The sequence below is a fragment of the Lingula anatina genome, chromosome 5 (genome assembly GCF_051362555.1).
Source record: "Lingula anatina isolate TDL-2025a chromosome 5, LinAna3.0, whole genome shotgun sequence".
Classification (NCBI taxonomy): domain Eukaryota; kingdom Metazoa; phylum Brachiopoda; class Lingulata; order Lingulida; family Lingulidae; genus Lingula; species Lingula anatina.
This window is the reverse complement of record NC_141771.1, coordinates 19046853-19070443: the sequence shown is the minus strand read 5'-3', so window position 1 is coordinate 19070443 and position 23591 is coordinate 19046853. Positions and strand designations below refer to the sequence as shown.

Genomic DNA, 23591 nt, shown 5'->3' with positions numbered 1-23591 from the left:
CTGTATATTGTATATTTATTTGCTACTGAATTTAAAAAAAAAAGTATTATCACATTCAAAGCAGAAACTATTAAGGTGAGAGAGTAGATTTAAACCCCACAAACTATTTATTCAACACCATATCAGTTAAAGCACTGCAGATTGTGGATTTTGTGCAGGCCTTAGACAGAGTTGGAAATAACCGCCCGTCCCAACGTCCTTGACGGTCTAATTTCATGGAGGACGGGTAAAATTAATTTGGAGACCGTCCTGTGGTCGGGCCGCACTTTGAAGTCGTCAGTAGATCTGAGCGTGAAACATCGCGTCTTTCTTGATTTTGAGATTCACACATTTACTTATATATAAGTGTTTACAATATAAATCACATGAGCATTCTGAATATAGGAAAATAGGTCAATGATACGTCATTACATCGAGTACTTCCGACTTTTACCGCGGGAAAATTTCACTGCGATAAACCAATAAGTCACGTGAACATTCCAAATATAGGAATATAGGTCAGTGATATGTCATTAAATGACTTACTCTCGACTTTTGTCGCGGGAAGATTCGCTGCAATAAGCCAATCAAATGCAAGGTAACATCGGTAATATGATAAAGAAGACAATATGGTGAGCTAATGTAGCGTAAATTCACGATGCCTTAAATTTTTGCATCCTTTAACGAAGGGTCCATTTTTATACCGGTTAAATTTCTTCCTTGACAAAAGCGGGCCATAAACGGGTATAAACGGATATAAAATTTGACGGTTTTCGTTACATATCAGCCAACTAAACTCTGCTTTCCAACTTGGAACAAACGTCCGCTGCCTCTTATTTTGGTCGTAGTCTTTACGGACCTCCGTCGCTGGTCGCTTTTCATGATTTTTTTCAGGAAGACCAAGAAACTTTCGTTGCATGTCGGTGCTTCTAAAGACGTAGAAATTTCAAATGTACGCTACATTAGTTTGCCACATTGTCTTCTTTATCATATTACTAATGTCACCACGCATTTGTAACCCATTTAAGTCAGGTAAAATATGCAGTAAATTTATTGGAGAAAGATTTTTATTAAATACTGAAAAAATTTTTTGTATAGTACTAGTTAAAATGCCTTATGATGAAGGAAATCCAAACGTATGCTTTTTTTCACACTTGCTGATACAGCAGAGTGTGAACGTGGGTTTTCCCAGTTGAAAATAATCAAGAATCGATATAAAAACAAGTTGAAAGCATAATCTATGATTCTGCTAATGTCAATCCAGCTACATTCAAGCACAATTCAAGAACTTGTCCCCAAACCAGCAATAACTCAGTGGAGCACTGGGGCAAGAAGGCCAACTTTCATGGAAAGATGCAAGCCCAAATCTGCTGTTGACCACTTTGAGGAGATTATTGTTGATGTGGAGCAGGGTAAAAGGGAGGGCACCAGCGTTCAGGTGCCAAGTGAGCAACCATCAAAATCTATTGACTCGGGCTACGAGTCGGATTTTCAGATATGGAAGAGAGGGATGATAATGACTACAGTGAATCTGGTGGAGGTGATTAAAGGAATTCATTTAGCAAAAATCTCATGAGTAAATGCAGTTTTTTTTTTTCAATTAACATTTTGAAGATTCAAACAGAATGACTTGATCTTTGGTCAAGTGAGGTTTTCATATATCAGGACAGGCACTGTGACTTGCAGTTGACATTCATCAATTTTATTCACCAAACTGATACTGTTTTACTTGCAAGCTGCTACTGCTTACCATGCCAATGATTTGATAGTTCAGTTTTGAATTTTAATGCTCCTTTCATGAAAATTTGCAGTGATGTAGATACTTCAGTTAAATTAAAATACTTGTTCTTCAGTACTGACTGTATTGACTGTGGTGCATTTTGTTTCTGTCAAATGGTTTTGCTATAATTTTGTATTAATAGATATTTGGCATGGTGCATATATATATTTATTATTTTATTTTATTTATTTATTTTATCATTATTATTATTATTATTATTATTTTTTTTTTTTTTTGCAATCCATGATGTATGGGTGGGGGGACAGACCATAACTGAATATAAAAATAAATTTGATTCTTTGGTATCAAGACAGCACTGGTATTATGAGTTTTATTTATGAAGTTTGAAAGAAAACAACATTCAAAAATGTCTTGAATTATTAAATTTAGTCATACATGCACATTATTATCATAATTCTCTTGATTTTATGAGGACAGGTTGGTTTATGGTAGGACAGGTAACTTTCAAGAGTAACCTGTCCTGCTGTCTGGTTGAATTTTAGGAGGAGTTTCCAACCCTGCCTTAGAAACAGAAAGTGTAGAGGAAGTAGTGGGAAATGAGGGAGGAGCACAAGTTATTATCAGGAGTGGGCCCCAAGAAGGCAAAGTTAGAAAACATTAATCAAATCCAATGAGCTACAGCCAACACATCCATATTGGTAAAGCTGTTTACTATGAATGAATTGATGACAATCTAGCGTATGCATGCAGTCAAAGTAGGTCAGTTGGCCAAATCATAACAACGGATATCTGTCATGCACTATGACAAGGCATGTAGGGATTTCCAAGCCACCCTTAAGTTTTGTTGGAGGAGTGACAGCTTACATTTATTTGCACTACATTTGGGACCAAAGATGACTCCCACTATTAACCTCCCACACCCAGCTCAAACAAATGGCTCAGATATATTCTGCAGCCTTACATGGACAGATGACCAGCCCTTATAATCCTGGATGTGTTTTCTGCCCGCACAACCGAGAAAAGAGGGGGCTGTGGCAAGCGTTTTCTGCCTACACAACCGAGAAAGTGAGGGAGGTGGCATGCAAAGCCAATGCCACCATGGCTGTCATCCCTGGGGGCTGTACATCTAGGGCCCAGCCCCTAGACGTGTCCTTGAATAGACCGTTCAAGGTAAACCTAAGGAAAATGTAGACGGAGCACATGCAATGGTTAGCCATGGAAACAAAGGGTAAGTTTGAGAAATTGCCAATGGCCTGTTAACAGGACATCGTTGCATGGGTGGCGTCGGCATGGAACAATATCAGCCCGAAACGGTTGTCAAGTCGCTCTAAACAACTGGGATCATCAGCACGTTGAAGGGGGAGGGATCCTGTCCAGCCAATGTTGTCCCAGATGATTTGTTTAGCAGTGATGAGGAGGGTGACTTTTTGAGTTTTTCTGATGCAAGAGATGATCGACTGTGAGGATCCTTTTAGGGATCTGTGACTTTAGGGCCAGTTTCATTAGGAAAATTAAAGTTAACGACATCTCATAAAATTGGGAATTGTGGACCGAACCTTGAATCTTCTGAAGGCAGATATAAGAGCCCTTAGAGTAGAATACGTTTTTAAAGTGATTAATCATAAACGTTTTGGACATGCCCAACACTTATTTTTTAAACGCAGTATTCTATTTCTTTATTTAATTTTTTTTAAACTTATGTTTTCTTTCTAACAGTGTGATCTGGGGTCCGTCCATCCTCTGAATGCGGCTGGGGAGAGCATCCACGGGGTCCAGTTAATGAACTTTACCCTTTACAAGAACATGACCCCAGAGGTACTTAGGGGTTGCCCTGCCTTGCGGAAAGCAGATTACTATGCTCTTGGTATCATGCTATTTGTATGTTTAAGGATCCAGTGCAAATTTGGTGAAAGCTCGTGAAACTTCTATATTGAAAAACTAACTGAACGGGGATATGAGATGGTGTGAAAACATAGCAAAGGAAGTAGATTATGAATCATTTCACAAAAATGCACTGCCGACTTTTGAACAAGAACACATCGAGCCAAATGAAACTCCTCTTTCATTTGGCTCGATGAAAGAGGAGTTTCATTTGGTTCCTCTTTTTTTCATGACAACCTACAACCCACACATAAAAGGATTAAAGGAAGCCCTACGAAAAAACTGGGATCTTATAACCAGCAGTGAATCCTTAAAAAAAAATCTTCCCAAACCCACCAATGCTTGCCCACCGGAGAAACAAGAATCTCTCAGACATAATCACATCCAGCAAATTAAAAAACAGTAAAGCTAACAAACAAAGCAGTCAGCTAAAATGATAGTGTACTTCACAAAAAAAAAAAAAAAAAAAAAAAAAAAAAAAAAAAAAAAAAAAAAAAATGGTGACCCAACATCCACCTATGGGAACATACAACATCAACGATTAGTCTGTGAACTACAACAGATACAGACAATCCCCACAAGAGGACCCTCCATAAACCTGACCCAGAAAACACTTTACAAATCACAAGACCTGGGCAGAGTAGTGGACAAAGGGCGATAGAAGTACTGCCCTTTTCAGTACCCCTAAATTAAGAAGGGACACACAGAGCAATAGAAGCACTTTTCAGGACCAGTAAGTTTTAGAAAAGACACCCAAACTCATAGACAAAAGACCTTACACAAACAACCAATGACCTTGCAAAAGATAACTTGAGAAATCTAAATCTTGAGGCAACTCAGAGCAATGACCAATCAATTATCAACCCACTCATTGTCCCCTACTGCCGTCATTTGCCAATAATGTTTTCTTATTTCTGTCCCAAGCGTCGTCATTTGACGGCATCCAATATGGCAGGCCCCTTGCCTAGCGACTTCATATGATGGCATGAGAAAGAAACTTTGATAGGTAAGTTTTAAATAGCTTGTTTTCTGATTAGTTGTTGCTTTTCTTTCGGCCAATAAAAAGGAGAGTGCTACAGAACAAAATGTAAACATTTTAAAGGTCGAGGGAAATCTACATATGGAGGAAATACGGAGTATTTTTGATGAGAGCTCTGGGTCTGAATTTTTGGGATTTGTTAGTGACAGTGAGTCTGACAGCAATAATTTGAGCTATATTTCTTTTGAATAACACTTTACAGACATAGTCTGAAAGTGAATTAGGCATGCATTAGTGAAGATTTTAGAAGAAGTCATGGGGAAAACAATCTGTGGGAGTTGGACAAGGAGCTTTTCTGTGGTGAACTGCCTGGATTCACACATGAAATGACGGGTGACAAAAACGAAATAGACTTTTAAAACTGTTCTTTACTGATGAAATACTGAACAATTTGTTGGAAAATATAAATGCATACGCAACATACAATGACTCTAAGTGGAAAGAAGAACTTAAAGCATGTCTCGGTGTCAGGGTGCATGTAGTATTTTTAAGTTGATGCTTATCTTATCACAACTGCATAATATAGATATTAGTTAAAGGATGTCATGGCCATGAAGCTCTCACCACCAAGCTAATTGAAATCCAGAACAAGGCTACAGAGGCAATCAAGCATACAATCGAATTCCACATAGAGGATTTTGTGAAAAAGGCCAAGGAGAACCATGAAGAAGCCCTAGCCCGTGAAAGCAAGACAGAAGACTTCTTTAAAATGAACGGGGCATATGAAATCAACGCCAGCCCTCAACCGACTCCCAACACCAATCCACATCTACTGCAACAGGTCTGCGCTCTGCTTTTAACAATGAAATCCAAGAAGCAGAAGATTGTCACATCGACCAAAGCAAAATGCCGTACAGCTGCCACCCTGAAGCGCCTCAAATGAGCCAGCAACACAAATTTAAAACAGCCCTTTTCAGGGCTACACACATGCTCAGGAAAAGAAATACCATAATGTTCATATATATTGTAATAAATAAACAAGCCACAAGGCCACTCTTTTGTCCCATCCCAAGGACGAGAAACCCTCTCTTTACTTTGAAAGAAATCATCACCCTAGGGCGAGAAGCCCAAATATAACTAATAAAGAAAACATTAAAAAATAAAGAAGTCCCAGGATACTCACTCGGTCTTAACACCACTTGGGTCTAACTAAAAAGAACGAGAATCACATCTGCTGTACAGTCTATCTTAATCCGTGTTAAAAGTTGCAAGTCATTAGGATGAAAAATACTAGCCGCCTAGCCAAAAACTAAGCAACGGTGGCCCTCCTAAAATCAATACCACCCTCACCAGGACTAGGAGACAACCTCACGCCTCAAATCCTCGGCATGATGGAATCATAATAAATGGCGATTTTAATGCTCATAACAGACAATGGTTTCTGGAGGGAGGTGATGACGTGCCAGGTCGAATGTTAAGCGACATATTTTGCGAACATAGCCTTGACCAGTTAATAAATGAGCCAACCCGAATTCAAGGAAGCTCTGTTTCATGTATTGACCTGACTGTGACTGACATTCCCGGCCTGGTACTAAGATCTTCTGTGGACGCACAGACCATGCTACATTAGTGACCTCCATAGACATAACTCTCTGTAAACATTCACCTTACTATAAAACTATATGGAAGTACAACCATGCAAACCTTGAAGGGCTAAAAACCGAAATAACTCAGTTCGACTGGGACGGCATGTTTAAACTCGAGTCCGATGTCCACCTGCTGACTAAAAAATTTATCGATACTCTTTTGTCCATATTTGAAAAACATATCCCAAGAAAACATAGTAAAGTACGTGGAAATGAGAGCCCATGGTACAATGACAAAATTGCACATGAATTAAATAGAAAGAGAAAATTGTACCATAGTATAAAACTGAACCCGTCGCAAGTAAACATCGCAAGCTATGTTGCCCAAAGTAACCTGGTGAAGCAGTTAATATCTGAAACTAAAAACTCTTATAACTAGAGGATCAGAGAGGCGATACCGCCTCCGAATATTGTACCACCAGCTGGAGCAAGCGCATTCGTATAGACCCCCACATACACAAAATAAGGGGTGCAGCCACCAGTCTTGTGCTTGACAAGCTGTAAAAATGCAATCAACAAGAATTTTCAAAATATGCAAAAAATATATATAACTAAAAATGGTGCAATCAAAGTTAAGTTCATTGTAAGGTAGGTCAAAGGTCAATTTCAAGGTCACAGTAAATTGCCAGTATATGACTTCCTATCCAACTTCAATAGTAACTATGGACCTTTCTCTGCCAGTTTTGGAGATAAAAGGGAAGCAAAATTTGCAAAGTTCAGTTCATGGTGAAAAGTAGGTCAAAGGTCAATTTCAAGGTCACAGTAAGATTGCCAGTATATGACTTCCTATTCAACTTCAATAGTAACTATGGACCTATCTCTGCCAGTTTTGGAGATAAAAGGGAAGCAAAATTTGCAAAGTTCAGTTCATGGTGAAAAGTAGGTCAAAGGTCAATTTCAAGGTCACATTTAGATTGCCAGTATATGACTTCCTATTCAACTTCAATAGTAACTATGGACCTATCTCTGCCAGTTTTGGAGATAAAAGGGAAGCAAAATTTGCAAAGTTCAGTTCATGGTGAAAAGAAGGTCAAAGGTCAATTTCAAGGTCACAGTAAAATTGCCAGTATATGACTTCCTATGCAAGTTCAATAGTAACTATGGACCTATCTCTGCCAGTTTTGGAGATAAAAGGGAAGCAAATTTTGCAAAGTTCAGTTCAAGGTGAAAAGTAGGTCAAAGGTCAATTTCAAGGTCACAGTAAAATTGCCAGTATATGACTTCCTATTCAAGTTCAATAGTAACTATGGACCTATCTCTGCCAGTTTTGGAGATAAAAGGGAAGCAAAATTTGCAAAGTTCAGTTCATGGTGATAAGTAGGTCAAAGGTCAATTTCAAGGTCACAGTAAGATTGCCAGTATATGACTTCCTATTCAACTTCAATAGTAACTATGGACCTATCTCTGCCAGTTTTGGAGATAAAAGGGAAGCAAAATTTGCAAAGTTCAGTTCATGGTGAAAAGTAGGTCAAAGGTCAATGTCAAGGTCACAGTAAGATTGCCAGTATATGACTTCCTATTCAACTTCAATAGTAACTATGGACCTATCTCTGCCAGTTTTGGAGATATAAGGGACTAAATGTTATAATTTTGGAGTTACCATAATGTGCCATAAATTTCCTACAGAAAAAATTAATTAAAATAAAGAAAAGGTCATTTTGGTCAAAGTTCTTGAAATGGGAGGTTCTCTGAAGTTGCAGAAGTTTAAATTTGATAAAATAATGTCATTTTTGACCACAAGTTGTCTGCTTTGCCAAGCATTATGTTTTATTTTTCCGGAGTTCAAAATTTATTATCCATTACCGTACTGCACATTTTTACGGAAGCCGACTGGTGCCATATGTTGAAAAAAAAAATTATCTCGAAATTTCGAGATAGCATTTTTTTTGTTCAAATTTCAAAATACTATCTCGAAATTTCGAGATAAATTTTTTTGCTCAAATATCAAAATGCTATCTCGAAATTTCGAGATAATTTTTTTTTTTGTTCAAATTTCAAAATGCTATCTCGAAATTTCGAGATAAAATTTTTTTTTGTTCAAATTTCAAAATAGTATCTCGAAATGTCGAGATAATTTTTTTTTCTACATATGGCACCAGTCGGCTTCCGTACATTTTCCTTTCACCACCAATATGTACTTTCTGATACAGCGTAACTCGAAAACCGTATGGAATACAAAAAAACCGAGACCACCTTCAGTGTTGGGCTTTACATGCTCTACAAAATGCAAAAAAGAATGGGTCTCTAGCATTAACGGTTCCCGAATTAGAGACAGTTTTCAGTTTCGGTATCTTATGGCCGCTACTCCTGTGAAAATGCACCGATTGACCCCAAATTCACGGAGATGAAAGATGACCTGAAGGGTAACACTTTCCAATAATATTATTGGTTAAGTCTGTGTGGCGTCTGAATAACAGGGCAAAAAAATTTTTTTTCGTAAAAAATTTCATTTTTTTGAAAATTTTGACCCATTTGACCTTGAAGTAAAGGTCAAAGGTCAAATCCGAGGGTATATTTGAAATCTACACATATGACTTTTGGAAAGCCGTCTATAGAAATTTTTCCCGTAACTCCTTCTGTAGGGTAGATAATTAGCATTTAATTTTGCCATTTTTAGACAAGGGTGCATTGCAATGAGTGCCACACCCAGACCCCAATACCGACAAAACCAAATTTTACGTGGAACGAGTTGAGATTATAGGTGACCTAAATCCATGAGATGGGTACGGGGGCCCTTACCGTCTAGGAGGAGAAGCGGTAACGGTAACATGGCGGCGGAGCCGGCGGAACGGACCGGACGGGACCGAAACCATGTGTACCGCCAGCGCTAACGCTGGTGGTAAATTTTTTTGTTCAAATTTCAAAATAGTATCTCGAAATTTCGAGATAATTTTTTTTTCTACATATGGCACCAGTGGGCTTCCGTACATTTTCCTTTCACCACCAATATGTACTTTTTGATACAGCGTAACTCGAAAACCGTATGGAATACAAAAAAACCGAGACCATCTCCAGTGTTGGGCTTTACATGCTCTACAAAATGCAAAAAAGAATGGGTCTCTAGCATTAACGGTTCCCGAATTAGAGACAGTTTTCAGTTTCGGTATCTTATGGCCGCTACTCCTGTGAAAATGCACCGATTGACCCCAAATTCACGGAGATGAAAGATGACCTAAAGGGTAACACTTTCCAATAATATTATTGGTTAAGTCTGTGTGGTGTCTGAATAACAGGGCAAAAAATTTTTTTTTCGTAAAAAATTTCATTTTTTTGAAAATTTTGGCCCATTTGACCTTGAAGTAAAGGTCAAAGGTCAAATCCGAGGGTATATTTGAAATCTACACATATGACTTTTGGAAAGCCGTCTGTAGAAAATTTTCCCGTAACTCCTTCCGTAGGGTAGATAATTAGCATTTAATTTTGCCATTTTTGGACAAGGGTGCATTGCAATGAGTGCCACACCCAGACCCCAATACCGACAAAGCCCAAATTTTACGTGGAACGAGTTGAGATTATAGGTGACCTAAATCCATGAGATGGGTATGGGGGGCCTTACCGTCTAGGAGGAGAAGCGGTAACGGTAGCCGTCCGGCGGAGCCGGCGGAGCCGGCGGAACGATCCGGACGAGACCGAAACCATGTGTACCGCCAGCGCTAACGCTGGTGGTACAATAAAAGCCTAATCGAATCACTTGAAGCTAAAACAGATAGTAAGAAACACTATTGGCCGACACTGAAAAAACTTATGGGTAATAAATTCAATCGGTCAATACCGGTGATTGGAAATGTAAATACCGGTAATATTGCTAATTCTGACGAAGAAAAAGCTGAGGTCTTCCTAAATCACTTTGGCAAAAGCTACCATTCTGATGATCTAACCTGTGATACCAGTGTATGAAATTCAAGGAAATTACTATCCAGACCGCCGGGCAGGTAACTCTGAAAAGTTACCAGCCCGGCCATGTAGTTACCTGCCCTATTTACGATAACCCCTAGAGTTAAGAGAGGTATGCTGAGGGGGTCTAGAATGCATTCTTGGGAGAGTAATTTGGAAATGAAAGGGCAATATCATGCCTTATGCATGGAAATTTAGAAATTGTTTGGAATTTCTACTGAATGATACCTTTTCTGTGTTGGATTTAGAGGGGGTCAAGGGGCTCCTGACGCCCCCTTTTAATTTCTGTAAAAAATAACTCACCTCTTGAAATAAGATTTTCACTAGTTGAATCATAGTTCTAAACCATACCAAATGGCACCATTCACCATCTAAAATACCAAAAATTTTCAGGGCCCTTTAGCAGTCGGGGGAGGGCGGGGGTAGTCAATTCAGTTTATGTTCACCTTGCAGGCTGTCTCATTTCTTCGTCAATAATTTATTCATAACTTTTATTCCGATTTCGTGATATAATTTGATCATAATTTTTGCTTTTTTGTATAGCAACAAGTATGACCAAAAATATATATATTGTTGTCAAATAAATCGATCTCTGTGCTTACAATAAAGAAGAAAAAATTTAGCACGTAGGGTCCCTTTGAATATCGCTTTTAAGCTTTAAAAAGCGGTCGGGAACGGTCCTGCACGCTAATGGCCCATAGACAGTCCTGCAGGGCCCCGTATCTCGAAAGCATTGCTTATTGAGAATAGCTATATATATATCACCTAGAGGCTACAATATCATTTTTACATGGGGCGAGTATGGATGAGTTATTGGATCGAGATGCTTGCGCTCGGTCGCAATGCGTGATACTTTCGAGTTACGGTTTTACGAAAAAAAATGTTGCCGCTCGACTAATTGCAAATCGAAGTCACCTTTCCATTGGTCCCAATTTGTTCTCTTTCGTTTGGTTCTGTCGTAATCTTTGTTAGTTTTATTTCTTTCCTCAATTGTTTTTCTTTTGTGAACTTCTCTATCGGACCTGATAGAATTTTTTCATTTTTGACAGCCCAAGATGAAAGCACGTGGGAAAAGAACTACATCTGACGCACGGCGTAAACTCGTACGTTCACTCATAATTTTGGGATTCAAATTTTTTGTAAAATTCTCCTTTTATTTGCCTCCATTGCCTTTATTACTGTTGATTATAAGCACTTCATGTACCTATAAGTCGATTAAATCAATATCATAACTTTTTATACTTTCACATTTTTATTACTCTCAACCTACAAATTGCTACTCGCGGTATCTCCTCTACACAAAACAATGACGTAACGTTATCTGCTGTGCACTGAAGCTGGTTAAGAACATTGTGCCTCGTTTCAAATTGTCTTTCAACTTCATATCACACAGACAGAACTTCGAAAACGAGGCCACTGAGAGGGAGACTGTTAGTTACATTTCGATACGAGCGTTCGATTGCAAGCTATGGTAAGTTCTTTGCTTCTATGAAAGTGGGTGAAAACAGTGAGTTTATTTGATATTTTGCTGAAATCGCTTGTGAACATAGACAAAATAAAAGGTGAAAATAGGCTGTAAAAACAGCCAGCCCGTCGGGCGGGTAATCTGCAAATCTTACCCGCCCGGCCTGAAAGTTACCAGCCTTGGGCTGGCGGGCAGGCGGCCATTTCATACACTGACTCTGATTGCTGTTTCCTCCTCTGACGATGGGGGTTTCCTCTTCTTAACTGAAGAGTTAGAGGGGGCAACAGCAATGAATAAAGAAATTGCTGAGGGACTCTTCTTAATAACAAGCGAGGAGGGTATAACAAGTGAATTGCCCATGGCAATACATGCCTCAGTTAGTTAGGACAAGATTGTCAAAGCAGGTAAAGATGGGACATGTTTCTAAATATATACTTATAACTATCATATTTTAGATAGATGATGAAGGCAAGGACATTATCATCGTATCAGAGAGAGTCTTGTTCAAGAAGAAATGTGTCTTCTCACAACTAACTTATAGGATGACATGAATAACCTTAGTTACCCAGAAAAATTACGTAAACTTGGACTACCAACACTTATAGGTCCGAAATCAACATCATCGGAAGTCACAAGTTAGTTTTGGAGGAAGAGTCCGATAAAGAGGATCCAGTAGGAACCTGAATCGGAAATCAATGCTAATCTAATCTAATCTAATCTAATCTAATGAAGATGGAAAAAAGCATAGCTAAATTGTTATTTGATACCAAAAAAAAGTTACTAAGGTGCAGGTAATAATTATGTAATAATACCATTAAAGATGTATTTAAAATGATGCACATCGAAATATGACCGTGGCGATCATCGCGCATCAAATGGAGGAAATGTTAGGAAATCTACTCCTCATTGAGCTAAACAAGAGAAAGCATCTGGCACATAGTGGTTAACATACACTGTAATTTGTCAAAATGATTTTTTCATACAGTGAAGAAATAATAAATTATTGACTGAATGTTCATATATATATACCGCTCTTTTTCGTTCGTTTTAACAGATCTGATTGTGTCATCCAGTGCTGTGCGGAGATTAAGGAAGAAGGTTGGCTGGGTGAAAAGTGCGAAGGGCTACTGCCAGCTTGTTAGCATTGTGAACCGTCCGAAAAGAGTGAACTGGTGCCAGGAGGCCCTGGCAGTAGAGGACAAGTTTGAGGACGTTGTGTTTTCTGGTAAGCCACAACCCACAGATCTGCATTAAAAAACCAACATGTACATGTATTGTTGTTTAAGATCTATTACCGGATATTCCGCTCACTCTGTAAAACTACATGTATATATATTAGCACCGTTGTTAAAAAGGTATACAAACATTATTTCTTTTCTTGAATTTGCCTTTTGAATTTCAAAATGTGTCTTATTTATCTTATTTGCGCATTCACTTCAGATGAGTGTACCGTGGAGATGGACACGAATGGTCGATAAATTTTTCGGAAAGTCATCAGGGATAAAGACGGCAACGACATAAGTCCGCCCGCCCACTGCGCAGCAAACCGAAGCTCCCCTACAAGGTTCATGTATGGGCAGGTGAGACACTACAGTGAAATGTTTAATACTGTTGTGATAAAAAAGGGTTAACTTTGCTTGTTGAAATGTAATAAATCAAAATTTAACAAGTGTAATTTAACACTCCGGTTCTGAAAACTAATTCGCCAAGATTATGACTAGGCTTTTAAAATAAAAGCGCATGTTCATGTAAACTAATGGACTGATATTATCTATTTCAGGCATTTGCAAAGAGGGGCAACTCCCATCATTATGTTTACTGACACGATGAACAGTGAGGCGTACCAGGACATTCTTCGGGACACTCTGATTCCGTTTCTGCAAAAAAGGTAAGCGGAAATCAGCAATTAAAATTTAAAAAAAAGTCAGTATCAATTTAGAGTATGCATTGCTTATCTTTGTCCATCAGCTGAAAGTTCTGAAAATAGTAACACTTCCGTATCTCTTCTGATTTAACTACAGCTAGGTTTCCTCTGGGACACAGGTTCTAGCAGGATAATGCGCCCATGCATATCAGCAGGTTGACGGCCACGTTCTTTGAGCCGCACAACATCAACTGGTTCAAGACGCCCCCCGAGAGCCCTGATCTGAACCCTATCGAGATGCTTTGGGCTGAACTAAAGTAATTTATCAGAAACCGGGTGGAACCAAGAACGAAAGATCAACTTGTGGTTGCCATTGAAGAATTCTGGACCACTGTGGATCAGGCTAAGTGTGTTAAGTATATTAACCACATTCAGAAGGTATTGCCCGAAGTAATTCATGTTGAAGGCAGAGCCACAGGTTATTTAGTTACTGCCATGTCTGTCCAGGTATTTTTAGGCTTTGACTTTGTAAATATGTACAATATTTTTAATGTGTTATTTTTATGTAAATAGCTGTAATTTTATATAGATTAATTTTATATTTACAGGTATTTACTTTGTCTATAGTTTACTTTGTATTTATTTTTATACACCATCATTGTATATATGTATTATATTATGTTTCATTTACATGTAAATATGTTTCAAACCAGTATTTTATTTTACATTTATTTATATATTATTTTTATATATTTAGTGTAGTTTACAGTTTACTGCTTTACAAAAAAGGGGACGATTAAATAGATTTACACTCCTGTCTCAACATCATCAGATTCTGTAATGGAAAACGCTGCTATATTTTTCGCAGCTTCATTGTCAACTTCATAACAGCATCTGGTGAAGGGACGTCATAAGTGCAGATCTGTTCAAACGCTTTCTTACTGGTTGGGCATGTATAAATAGTGTATATATTTATCATATGTTTATAATTTTTAAATTCAAAATTTTAATTTATAGAGCAGCACTTAATTCCACTTCTTTTTCGTTGTAGTGCCTTGGCTATTAGACCGATATGTCTCTGGCTTGGCCTGACTAAAGGAACATGAGTGTTTTTTTTATTTTAACTATGCAGATATGAGTAATCTCATAAAATTCCACACCACTGGTGCATTCCGGATATTGTGACATTACCGTCACCCATTAACACTTAATCACCCTTTGCGGTGTGTCAGAAGGCATGTAATACAACTGTAAGGTGAACGGCTATCTATGTCGATGTACTGTTTATAACATTAAATTCTTAATCTGTAATTTTTTTTTCTCTATATTTTTTCACATGGACCTAATGGTATATCTTGAGGAACAGTGATTGCGCTGTGAATATCATACAATATTGTAATTTTGGTTACAAAGTTTAATACACAGATGTCGTTTGTGCTTTCAGATGCCTATGCAGTCATTGAATGGGATGATAAAACCATTTCTGGAATGAAGACTTCAGAATTAACTGCAAATGAGAAAATCCAACAAGGTGTGCTTGTTTCATATGGATTTCAAGATTTCAGAGGGAAAAGAAACAGTTTTAGCTACAACCAGTAAGTATTGATTCTTTGTATATTTGTAGCCATTTACTTCCTAATGATACTACTGTCACCACTTTATGTTGTGTTTGTAGAGAACCATATGGTGGAAGGTTCATGATTCAGTGTGATTTCTGTGATGAATGGTATCATGGGTCCTGTGTTAATATCACAGTGACTGATGCCTGGGATATTGATAAGTATAAATGTCCTCGTTGCAAGAAAGCTGAACAACATATAACCTAAAACATGTGTGTTCATTTATCATTTCAGATGGCCCAGCAGCAAACCCCCCCCCCCCCCCCCCCAAGTCCAAAAATACAGTTGTGTATGAACTGGCTACATAGATAAAATACTGTGTGTTTCCAGTCATCCAGCCCGGGAAATTTGTCTGTGATCTGGTAGAAGCTCTGCCTGGGGATATTGACAAGATCCAACAGTCAGTATAAGACTGTTCAGACTAGTAATTTATTCAACCTGAGTCGCGGGCTTGAGCGCACGACTCGTAATACGTGTCAAAGTTTATAGCTCTTATAATCCCTGTTCATATGTCATGTCCTTTAAAGTTTATAGCTCATATCTAAAGTTAATCTCTTTTCATATCTCATCTCCTTTAATTATAAAGTTTCAATAAAGATATTCAATAAAGTCTGTCATGCAAATTTAGGTATAAAATCAGGCTGCGACCTGGCAATAAATGAGTTTTGATTTTTGTAACCAAACAGTGGTGTTGCGTTACTCTTCTCTCTGGGCATAACCCAAGTCGGGAATAGCATACTGAACCTAGAATCTTTCAACGGTGGATTAGAGCCCTTAGCGACTAGATTATACCCACGGTATATCTAAGAACTTAGTACAAGACGTTGTGGACTTATGTAAAATCCAAATGGCCAAAGAGAATAAGTAGGGTGAGTACTACTCGTGGCTGCACAACTTAGCGTCTGAAGTACTCTCCAAGGGGATTTCCAATAAAAACTGGGTGGAAAAAAATAACTCCCAACTTATTCTAAGACTGGGAAATCCAAGAAGCCAGTGAGACCCAAACATATTGGGGAGCCAAGTGTTTTCTCGGGACCAGTCAGGGATATAAGGTTGGAAACTGACCCCACAATTACCCAAACCTCTTTTGTGGTGTCTGGGGGAGGGGGGACTTCCACACCAGTTCCTTCAACATCAACAGAGGCCATGGAGGTGGACGTCCTGGAGGGGGAGGTCTATTCTTGGGAGTCTTGCAATTCTTCGGTCTGCTTCGGAAAAGTCCCTTGTATTTTCCATGGAGGGTAGTAGACGGGCAGCTTTGGTGCGCATTGCCGCAAACTTACCACCTCCTCTTCTGCTTCTGTCTTTGTTAGTACGGGAGAGAAAACCCATTCAATTGGGCAGATATCCCAAAGCAGAAAGCAAGATCAAAGGCCAATCCCATCCCTTATGAGCCTCTCCTTCCCTTCTTTTCCTAGTACGGGTGAGAAAGCACATTCAGTTGTGCAAGTATCCCAAACTGGAAAGAACCCCTTTTCTGAATTTGTAAGTACGGGAGAGAAATCCCAATCCGGAAAAAAAAAAAACATCTCGCTCATTTTTGGTATTAATAAACCCCTAAAAAGCCTATCTGATTTTATATCCACATCAGGCGACAAAAAATCAGGGGGATTGGCGAAGCCCAACGGCAAGCCATGCAAGCCTTCTGTCAAGATCTTGGCATCACTCTGCCCCTGCAAGTAACCCTAAAGCCAGCCAACTCTGTGGGTGCACTTGTACATTAGAGAGTTTCCATTGCCGGTGAGATACCCTAGATTAAATGCTATAGCAAATCAATTAGAACTCAAAAAGCAATAAAAGGTAATGGCTAAATCATTCTTTTCCCAGGAAGCCTCATTATCATGTGCACTCTTATAATAATGCTACTCCATCCAGCATCAGCTATCTCCACATTAACCCAAGTTAATTATGGAGTCCAGTTCAAGGAAGTAGCACTCGCATGGACATCAAAAGATTACTGGCTCCACACGTTTGAAGTCCCCTTACCACAACCCCTCAAGGAAGAAATTGGAAATTGATCCGTTTGCAACACAGAAGTACCCGCAATATCTCGCTGTGAAGTCAGCAGAACGTCAGATATTCCAAATGCACAAACAAGCCAAGGACAGACTCTTGAAGGTCAAACTCTGTCAAAGCTCTGGCAGAAGAGCACGGTAACTCCAGAGAGAAAAGATCGCTGCTACTGTTTGTTGGACATTTGTCACATTCATTGTTTGGGACAGCCACAGAAGACGTAAACAAGGTTATTGACCACTTAAACGCACTGCAGAAAAGAAACAATTACAACAACTGCATTTTACAGGCAAACACAAAAGTTAGGTTCATTTTTTCAAGCAGTTAACACAAGAGTCAGTAACACCATCTTGGCCATCAGATAAAATCACATGGAACTAACACAGCTACACAACAACATTGATACCATACAAGAACAGACTAAATTGATCATAAACATTCTAGCGAAAACCCAGCATCAAACACACTTAGCCACTGAAATCCCCAGGAATTTAGACACTTTCACCCAGGGCAGGCCCGTAGCCAGGGGGGGTTCGGGGGGTTCGAAAGAACCCCCCTTTTTGCTGGAAAAAGGTCCACTCTGGGTAAAATTTGACCTAGGTACATGGGGATTATATGGTAAAAGGTCCACTTTTTCAGAAAAAGAACCCCCCCTTTCAAATTGCTGGCTACGGGCCTGCAGGGCATAACAGAACTCACAAATAAATTATCCCCAGACATAGTTTCGGTAGACATGATCAAAACAATGCCAGAAATGATCCAAAAACATTTAAAAACAGATAACACAGACTTTGCAATCAGTGATTGCAATCACTCAACCCAGCTTTTACTTTTCACAAGCCAAGCTCGCGACATCCAGAATCAATAACACTATTTTTGTTACAATCAATTAAGGTACCCTCACTCCATTAAAAAGCAAATTCCAGATTTATAAAGTTTCCAATTTTCCAGTCCCATTAAATGATTCAACATCACATGCAACTCATTTTTTTAATACCCTAAATTTATTAGTCGTGACCATGGATAGGCAGTACTCTACGGAGATGTCATGGGAAGAGTATGAAAACTGTTATGGGTCCACCCTAAAAGTTTGCCCTATTTCTAAAACCCTCACCCCTATTTCACAGAAATCATGCATTATGTCACTATTTTTGAGACTTAACAAGCAAGTCAAAACATTATGTAACTTCCAATTTGTACATAATGCAAGCAAACAGGAAATTCGAGAGTTGGAACAAGGTAAAATTTTGGTTTCAAATGTTAGCAAAATGGTATTTCATTGCCCAAACAGAAAAACATTCCTAATACAAGGTTGTCAGTTCTGCATCATGAATGTACGTACCATGTCAGTGTTCAGTTACCACAGATTATCTATATCTCTCACCCAGACTCCAGAACTGTCACCCCAGATAGCATGCATACGTTGGGCCAACGTAGGGGAATGGTTGGTTTGTTGGCACATAGTTGGCGTTGGCAGTATTACGTTGGCCCAACGTTGGCCCAACTACATCATTTTATGCATAATGTAACTGCAATATGTACACGTTGGCCCAACCACATCATTTTATGAAATATATAACGTAACTGCAATATGCACACGTTGTGCCAATGTTGGGCCAACGTAGTCAACGTATGCAATTAAAAACCCAATAATTAATTTGAAAGTGTTTCTGTTCACAACTGAGAAGCACATATACTTATCTTTTGATCATATACATAGAGTTATTAGGCTTAAAAGAAACATATATAATTTTTTCTTAATTTTTTTTTCATTATGAGTTTAAATTCCTTGAGTTAAAATCAGTTTTCTGCTTTAATTTATCTTAACTGTCAGTTTGATATAAACTGTTTGCCTACAGCATGCTCAATCAGGTCAGTTTAAGCGCGCAACGGTTAAGCCATTTCAAACATCTAAGCCAGAGGGTCAAGAATGTTCTATAAGGAAGAGACTGAAAACATGGATTTCTGGATTAAAAAAGAATACATCTTTTGGAAACTAGAAAGAAAATGAAGAGATAAAGAGACAGGATAAGAAGTGAGCATGTAAGTGTCTTTCAATTTTGTATTTCTCCATATAATTTACTGATGCACCAGGATCCATACAGCCTTGAACAGTATTCAAATTTAGTCCAGCACTTTGATTTTTGTTTGTGACTTTGAAAAGTACTTGCATTGCTATTAGGTTTGAAAAGGGTTTGTATTTCACCATTTTTGCCCTTGGTAAAATATTACTTCAAGCTTGACATACATACAGACAATAATTCACAGATGGGGATAATACCTTTCCCTGAAAATTACTTGAATTAGAGCCTTAATGGTCCTTCAAAGCCAATTGTTCTTATGTGTCTGTATGAATCCTTGCCAGTGAATTCTGTGATAGAGTTGTTGGTTGTACTAAATAATATAGTATTCAGTTGTACAGTACAGTTGTATGGGATTTTGAACCCTTTAAAACTGAATCCATGGTCAAGTGTACATGGAAGAACTACTAGTAATTTTGCTATGAATTACTGCACACACAGACACTCACTTGTAAAAGTTAAAGATATTAGCTTTTGCCTAACTTAGAGAACATGGGGAGATTATCATATTATATTATAATACACAACTACTAGTATGTATATGAACACAGTGATGTGGAAAGTGGTATAGTTAAGCATGTAAAAATGTTATGCATATGATGCATATGCATAATAATTCCAGCATTATATTTCAAGTTAAATTTTTAATATTTAAATTTGTAGATGCAGCACACTCTTCTGTGACTGTTCAGAAAAAGATGTTGAAGATACACCTAACTAATCGTGCTTTGCCAAAGATCATGCAGGCGCAGGACAGGAAAGATCGAGAGAGAAAAAATGAAGATTGCATTCATATGACCACTGATTTTATTTGAAGAGACAATGTCTGAGATTTTGCCTGAAGGAAGAGACTTTATGTGATTTTATAGACTTACTAGTAACTTATCTACTTAATGACAGTTCTTTTGAATTTTAAACACCTTACCTGATATATAATCAATGGTTTCTGGATTTAAATTTAATTTAATGAAGATTTTTTTTAAATTGAAATAATCGTGAATCTTGGATTGGGTGAAAAACACTATAATAGTGAAAAAAAAAAACTGCCTTGACTCCAGGAATAAGGTGGGAAGTTCTTTCACAGGACTGGTAATAATTTTCTTGACATTAATCATTAAACAATTCATATAAAATACATTTATGATTGTTTAAATTTAATATTATAATATTTTTATAAAAAGTTTCTTTGAGATGTCTTTTTGTACTATTTTCCCATTCCCATCACATTATTTAGTTGGTTGAAGGTATTGTTCAGTGTAATGTTATGAATTAATTAAACAGTTTAAAATATATCACTAATCTTTTTGTTTCTACCGCAACACAGGCAGATCAAGTCCTCTGAAGAATTCATCCATTAATTAGCTTGCTAATTTTTCAGTTATGCCTTGCAGTCTGTAGATTTCAGATGCTTAAGATATTTCATCAGGACATTGATCTGCCTGTGCATCAGACATGTTATTACAGTGCTCTACTACGTATGTGATTCTGGATAAAATTATTTTGCCTTTGGTTCAATGATGTAAATCACTGTGCCCCTGGTTTTAGGTTGGGTCATTAATCGTTGTGCAAATTGCAGAAACCTCGGTGACCAGTTGGCCTACCGTTGGCCCAATGTTAAAGCAATGTTGGTTTGAGGTTGGGTAATCGTTGGACCGATGTTGGTTATTAGTAGAACCAACGTAAATACACTGTTGGTTACAGGTTGGGTAATTGTTGGGCCAACGTTGAATATTAGTTGGCCCAATGTAGGGCCAACGTAGTTTGGTTGGGAATATGTTGGCAATGCGTTAGCATTGAAATTGACCAACGTTGGGCCAACGTTGGCCAAATACGTTCAGCCAACCGTTGGCCAAAGTGAGCACTTAGATGGAAACCCAACGTTGGGCCAACGTATGCATGGTCAACCAAGGCAACGTTGGGCCAACGTTGGGCCAACGTTTGCATGCTATCTGGGACTATAATGACTCAATCACAAGAGCCCATCCAATTAATTTGGCACTTCTACAATACTTCTTTGATGAAGACTATTTTCATTATATTCTAGGTCATTCAACTTTTGAAAAAACATTAAATGTCAGCATCCCACCATTCCAATTGTTTGAGCACGATTTTGCCAAAACCCTTTTGCCAGAGATCAAAAGATGAATTTGAATTTAGAGAAAATGGCCATGGCAGCCAAAAATGGAGACCAAAATTTTCAAACTTTGACTGATCCTCTCTTCACAGGAGACCTAGCTCCCACTCCCTTCATCTTCAGGCTAGATACGCTGGCTAGATTAATATGTCATCAGTTAGTGATGTTCAACGAGTTCATTATATATATACCATCGTCCTATATAGTCTGCGGAATACAAGCGCTCCTATCTAGCCAGTGTGGAAGATTATTATAAATAGTTATTTAAGGTAATGTTTGCTAATTTATATGCCATATATACTTTTTTTACAATAGTACAAGTGTACCTTCATGCAAATTCCGGCTTTTAAAGAGAGAGGAGTCACTAGTTTTGGTTTATCAGGCACATAGTCGGGAGTTGATAAGGGGGTTCTTACTAACTGCCATTTTTGCCGGTAAAATGTCATAAAAAAAAGAAATTGCCCCTTGGAAATAGATGGCTACAGGACTGTAAATTGTTATTATATTTGTGGTAGAAAGGCGAGGCATAACCTAGCATATGCTCCTCTGTAACTTGCTTGCTATTTTCTTGAGATAAGCAATGTTTTTTAGTTATATGTACGTGCATGAAATGAAATAATAATTTTGTTTCCTTTTTTATAGTTAACCAACATGTCTCAAAAGAGGTTCACTGTGAAGGACGATTTGATGCTATTGAGGGAGATCATCACCCTTAACCCATTTGAAGAAGGGGGGGGGGCAAATGTGAGGAGGTGGTCACCAACCTCAACAGTTTTTCTTATACAGAAGGCAGTTTCAGCATAAAAAGTTGCGAAGCACGAATTAGGGCCTTAAAACTTGCCTTCAGCCAGAAAACTGTAGAGTCCTTAAAGGCGTGAGTATACATATATAAATATATAGTTTTGTAATTAATGTCAGCAAAAATAAATTAATAGGTTCTTGTATCCAAGACTTTTATGTATACCTCATTTGCCAGTAAAATTAGTTTTCCTTAACAACTGCATAGTAAGGCTTTAGATGCACATTGATTTTACCTCATTTTTTTGTAGGTCAGGAACAGCTGAGGAAGTTGGGGAAAGAGAGCATCTGCTTCAAGAACTGACTGATGTTCTTGAAGAGAATGCAGCTGCAGAGGACAGCCAGAGACAGAACGAAAAGAAAGAGGAGTACAGGAGGATAAGGGTCTCCAAGTCCGTGAGGCAGCCATGATGTCTCAGAAAAGAAAAGGTCAGTCTATAAATAGTAAATATTTTATTGGCGAGCTGTGCTGAAGTTAGCTTCATGCATGAATCTAGCCCAATGGGATTTGGCTGAACAATTTCAAGGTGCCTGCAGGTATCCAATTTCAAGGTGCCTGCAGGTATCCAATTTCAAGGTGCCTGCAGGTATCCAACGGACAACAGTTGCAGATGTAGTGATGGGAGTCGGAGTCCAGGCTTTCCATAGCTATTTCCACTTGGACAAGACTCTTCAAGCTTATAATCTGCCGTCCAATGGAACCCTGGAGAATCTGCGGGAAAAAGTTCCTGTGCCATAGGGCAAGGAGGTTAATATGGTGGGCTCAGTAGCGGTATATTGTGATCCGGAGAGGTATCCGACTCGGAGTGCCTTGTTAAATAAGCCAGAGAACATGTACGTAGCTATAGGCTTTCAACCGAAAAAGGCCAAATCCCTGCTTTGTGGGAGCAAAATCTCATAGCCTTCAGGACGATGGTTCAAGATCCCCATGTCACCGCCATCGGAGAGGTTGGTCTTAATTTTTTACAGTCCTCCCATGTCTGGCAGGATCAGGAAGATCTCTTCAATGATTTATTGCCCTCAGTAATTGACAGCAAGGTGGTAACTATGTGTATGCCATCAGGCATCTGTTACCAATCCTACAACAGAATAACATCCCAGAGCATCTGCCCATCCATATCCACTGTTTTACAGGAAACAATTAAGCAGCTCATGGAGATGTGGCTGCGTGTTTATAACAATATATATACTATGGCTTCACCAGGCTGGTTAAAACCTTCAACAAATTCCAGTTGGAGGCGGTCAAAGCTGTCTTGGAGTGTAAATTACTCTTGGAATCAGACACACCATATTTCGATGCCCAAAACATCAGGGCTTCCACACCATATTTGTTGTTTGAGACAGCAGAAATTATAGCAGAGGCTAGGTGTGTCAAGGTTAGGCATATACTTGTTACAGTCACCAACAGTATTTAATTATACCAAAAAGAGTAAACTGGCCCATTATTATCTTTATCAAATTAAGTACAGCCTTTAATTTTCTGTTTATTGAAAAAGA

General features: G+C 38.4%; 1 protein-coding gene and 3 long non-coding RNA genes across 5 annotated transcripts in view; 3 read left to right on the top strand and 1 right to left on the bottom strand.

Annotated features, from left to right (window-relative positions):
- LOC106162473 (uncharacterized) overlaps window positions 1-23591 on the bottom strand; it is a 138026-nt gene that overhangs the window by 4004 nt on the left and 110431 nt on the right. The window lies entirely within an intron of this gene.
- LOC147761798 (uncharacterized) lies at window positions 163-2072 on the top strand. Its single transcript, XR_015334822.1, has 2 exons — window positions 163-1011; window positions 1244-2072. It is a non-coding gene; the product is annotated as an uncharacterized LOC147761798 (long non-coding RNA).
- LOC147761797 (uncharacterized) lies at window positions 12597-13166 on the top strand. Its single transcript, XR_015334806.1, has 2 exons — window positions 12597-12810; window positions 13026-13166. It is a non-coding gene; the product is annotated as an uncharacterized LOC147761797 (long non-coding RNA).
- LOC106163187 (uncharacterized) lies at window positions 18905-20454 on the top strand. Its single transcript, XR_015334794.1, has 2 exons — window positions 18905-19124; window positions 19826-20454. It is a non-coding gene; the product is annotated as an uncharacterized LOC106163187 (long non-coding RNA).